Source organism: Lycium ferocissimum, chromosome 11 (genome assembly GCF_029784015.1).
Source record: "Lycium ferocissimum isolate CSIRO_LF1 chromosome 11, AGI_CSIRO_Lferr_CH_V1, whole genome shotgun sequence".
Lineage (NCBI taxonomy): Eukaryota > Viridiplantae > Streptophyta > Magnoliopsida > Solanales > Solanaceae > Lycium > Lycium ferocissimum.
The window spans coordinates 5164944-5170056 of NC_081352.1; positions in this window are offsets into that span (position 1 = coordinate 5164944).

Genomic DNA, 5113 nt, shown 5'->3' on the forward strand with positions numbered 1-5113 from the left:
TGGTCGGAACCTCCTTATGAAAAAGAGGGTTAGCCTTACATACCTCTTTGTTCGACTATTCATCGCTTGGCGTTCTCTTAATGCTCACATTTCTACCTTCTTAGAGTACATAATAACATTAGAAAATCGATAGCTTAGCATACTTGACTAAAGCTAGAGAAAATTGGACACATCTCCTTTATTTATCGCTTCTATTTTTCATTTTCAACTCCCAAACATCAATAATGACACTCACAACATCATAACAATAGTCTTTATTCACCCACATTATCCTTACTTCTCAATTCACTTCCAATCATAGACATCCATGGTCATAGCACACGATTACATTCATTCATATACAATGTCTATCCCATGTTCTTAACATCATTTATGACATAACCATAATCGCAACACATCAAGAATCTGACTCGATCCAACTATTACTCAAAATGACACTATTCCCACATTCATGACCATTTTCTATATCCTTTTACAATCCAAGTGTTTCAACTTCTCAATAATTTAAACAACATGAAAATACCATAAAACTTACCTTAGATAGTGTAGGAGTGACCTTGGGTGGCCTTTACTTGAGCAAAACCCTAGTTCCACTCCCTTGGTTTCTTGTCTTGGATAAATTTTAAAGGGGGTTTCTTACACTTGATTCACTTGGTTTGATAAAGTTGATCACTAATATCTCTTGAATTCTTATGGGAGAAATGGGGAAGATGTTCTAGAGAAAAAAGGGGTGTGAAAGGGAAATGAAATGAAATAAACTTGGACCCCATTAAATACACAAAATATTGTCGGGCCGGTTTTACGCCAACATACGGTCGGTATAAATTATCGATCGTATGTCGGCCGTGTTTTGGTCCGAGGGGGGTGTGCTAATCGGGCTGATTATACGGCCAACATACGGTCGATAATTTATAGGGCCAGGTTGGGCCGTATAATGCCATTCTTCGAACTCATTCTCGTCGACTCGTTTGATCTCCAATCCTTATAGAACCTTCTTGACACTTGTTTATCACCTCATTAGTAATCTAAGGGACATTATAACTCTTCTCCAAGGCATCATTAAATTATCATTAACTTGTTACTCGTAAATCCTTTCCGATACATACCGTATGCCTTGCCTTCTCTTGTCAAAGTTTCTCCTCTAACCTCGAATGTCTTTGAAATCTTAATTAGGGTCATCAAATGTCATTCCTTACTTATTGTAATACCGTATACTTCGTGCTCTTCGTTAGTCTATTCGCTGTGCATAAACGAAATATTTTCGGAGGTGTAACAATAAAAGACCAAGAAGTCCTCGCAGATGATGAAGTACTTGAAAAAGAACATCTGGAAATGGAATTAGAAGAGGTGGAAAAGTATGAAGAGATATCTTGGCGGCAGAGACCCTGAAATATATGGCTAAAACTGGGGGGACAGGAACACAAATTTTTTCCAAAGGATGGCAAATGCACGCAAAAGATTTGACTATATTGGTATGCTGGAAATTAATGGGGAACATGTGACTGAATCAGATACTACTAGAGCCAGGGCTTTAATTTTATTAATTGTCCAAGTATCTCAAATGAATAGGAGATTTTAATTAAGCGGGAGTTTGAAGAACAGGAAGTTTTGGACAACATCAAGCTTTGTGCTGTGGACAAAGCTCCAGGTCCAGATGGCTATACAATGGGTTATTATCAAGTGTGTTAGAATTTTCTCAAGGAAGATATTAAGAAAGCAGTGCAGAACTTCCACTCTCAAGAGTATTTTGAGAAAAGATTTGATGCAACTTATGTGGCTTTAATACCAAAAATGAATGGTGCTAGAGATCTAAAAGATTTTACACATATTACCGCGGAGGTCAGTATGTACGAGATCATTTCAAAGATGCTGACCGAAAGGATTAAGAAAGTTGAGGAGAAGCTGGTGGATAAAAAACAAATGACATTTATTAAAAGGAGACAAATGATGGATCGCTTAATAGCAAATGAAGTTATGGATACTGGACTGAAAAGTCACTTGTCTAGGATTCTAAGCAAGCCAGACATTGAAAAAGCTTATGATCATGTGAACTAGACCTTTCTAATGAAGGTGCTAAAAGACATGGGCTTTGGATAGAAGTGGTTGAACTGGATAATCTTTTGCATCATCATTGTCAAGTTCTCTATTTTTATAAATGGGTCATTGGAAGGTTTATTCTCCTCACAAAGGGGCCACTAATGCTTGTATTAGGATAGACTGTCTACATCACATCCCTTGGGGTGCGGCCCTTTCCGGAATCCTGCTAACGCGGATGCATTGCGCATTGGGCTACCTATTCTTGGTTAAAGAACATGTTAAAAATTGCAAACTATAATGGTTGGTTGAAGGGATTTAGGGTGAATAATGGGGAAGGCCGTGATATTGAAATCTCACATCTCCTATATGTTGATGATACTTTAGTGCTCTGTGATGCAAGCACAGACCAACTAAGGTATCTAAGACTTATTCTAAAAATTCTTGAGGCTATCTATAAAGACATATAAACTGGAGGAAAAGTTGACATTTATAATTAATGAAGTTGTAGAAATTCAAATTTTGGGTTGTGAAGATAGTCTCCCCACAACTTATTTGGGGCTTGCTCTTGGGTCAAAGAACAAGGCTATGAATATATGGCGAGGGGTGATTGAAAGGGCTGAGAAGAGATTGGTGTTAGATTTCATAATATCAAGTTGTAAATAATGTTTTAATGATGACATCTTAATGTGAAGATAATCCAAAAAGGAAAGAAGATGCAGTACACTGAAGCAGAATACAAAAGGTATCAAATTCCTAAAAGGAAAACAACATCAAGGAATATCAAAAGAAGAAGAGCACAAGGCAACTCCAGAGGTCTGGAAAATCTGTCAAGTGCGTAGAAGGAAAAAGATGCGAAGTCTACCTCAAAAGGAAAGAAAATCAATCAAGACCACAGAAGAACCAATCACCTAACGGTGAGCTGGAAAACACTGATAAATCAAGAAAATATTTACACCATCCAAGGCTAAGGAAAGGAAATCAAGACAACTCACCAAGGAGTCAAGCTGCTTCAATGATGTGCCGGGACATTGTGGCACATTCGATACCTTTTTATGAAATTTTTTACTTGTTTTTAGGCAAGTATGTGTTGTTTTGATGTGTTTTTGTCACGTTTCAAGTAAATCATAAAGTTCGGTTCAAGAATTGGAAGTTACATAAAATTGCACTAAAGATTGAGTTTTACGGTCCGTATAATATTATACGGACCGTGTCTGTGATCGTACAAAAGGAAGCAAGCAAACAAAATATCACAATTGGAAAATGCTGAAATACGAGCACTTAAACGGGCCGTATAATTGGATGTGTTGAAGGTTGAAAGAGGCGACAGAAAGTTATGTTGGAAGAAGAAGTTTCACGGGCAACTTATACGAGCCGTATAAAGTTATACGAACCGTGTAATGCCAGTTCGTGTTTTTCTCTGCAGACATGAGGAATGGAGGTCGTATAAGTTTTATACGGTCCGTGAAACATTATACGGACCGTGTAAATGCCGCCTGGGACTTAAGTGCAAATTCTGTAATTTTACGTTTTGAAACCTATAAATAGTCCAATGTAGGGTTTTATTTCGGACCAGCTATTATTTTTCTACTTTTCGCTTAGAGAATTAAATACTCTCTGTACTTTGGAGATTGAAAAACATCAATTCAAGTATTATCAATTTCTCTTTTCATCCAAAGTAAGCAATTATGAATTCTTTAATTTCTTGTTTCTTGTTCTTTGTCATGAGTAGCTAAATTCCCTTACTAGGGTTGTGAACCCAATGATGGGTGTTTTGTGATTGGGTGTTGTAATTGATATACATATAATGGATTATTAGGGTTTATTTATTCTTCCTTCTTCATTCATAATTAATGGTTGCAAACATTGATTAAAGCCATAGACCTTGATTTATTTGGGAAAATAATTAGGGTTGGTAAGAATAAATAACAAGGACTTAAAGCTTTAAACTTAGTTTAATAGATTCACTTAGGAATAAGACGAATTTACTTGGCTCAATTAACCGTTCTTCATAGTTACTTTCTTATATTTGGGAAAATCATAGAAAAAGATAATCTTTATTTATTGGAAAATAGTAGAGATTCATATATAGGTTAACTGCATTCATATAATGATCCATTAGAAGTATATCAAGATCAATACCCATGATCATACACTTTATCTGTCACGACCCCACTAGACCTGTCATGGCCTCTCAGTGGGGTCGTGACAAAATGTATCGAGCGTTCCGCCTAGGGTATGTCTATGAGTCGTGTCCGAAGTCTTATTTATGGGTGTGAAGTGCCCACACTTACGTATATGGTCGGGAAACATGAGATGGTTACCCCAGACGCGGGCTAGTGATGATCACACCATACGTATATGGTCGGGCAGTTTACATATGCATACTTGATATGATATTGTTTATTATAAAAGTTAGCATGCGTGACTCTGCCTTAAGAGGCAATCAGTTATAGGTTATCTCTTCATCTTATGCTCTCGTATTTCTTACTTATGTTATTGTACATGCCTTACATACTCAGTACATTGTTCGTACTGACGTCCTTTTTCTTTTATGGACGCTGTGTTCATGCCCACAGGTAGATAGGGAGACGGACCGGACACCTAGGAGCCTTATCGAGCGATAGAGCACCCCACTCTCGGAGGCGCACCTATTGGTATATTCTTTTGTGTACATATTTGGGGCATGGCAGGGTCCTGTCCCGTCCTTATTGTCACGACCCCGCCAGAGGCCGTGACGGGTGCCCGGTAATATCATACCGGTACCTCTTATCATGTAATCTATTCGCATTGCTGAGTGGCCCATATGAACAATACAATCATATCTTACTCCACATAATCATTAATAACATACTCGTGAACGAGTCGTCAAGAGGCTTTACCAAAAGATTATACAACCATAAGGGGACGAGACTACAAAACATTTGATGTACACGTCTGTCTACGAGCCTCTAAATAAGATACATATGTTCACAAGTCGGCCGGATTCCACCGTGCCCAAATCTACGAAGTAGTTTCGTAAACCGAACTCCGAACAACCGGAGCGCTTCCAATATGCTGGGGGGCCCCGGGACGGGCT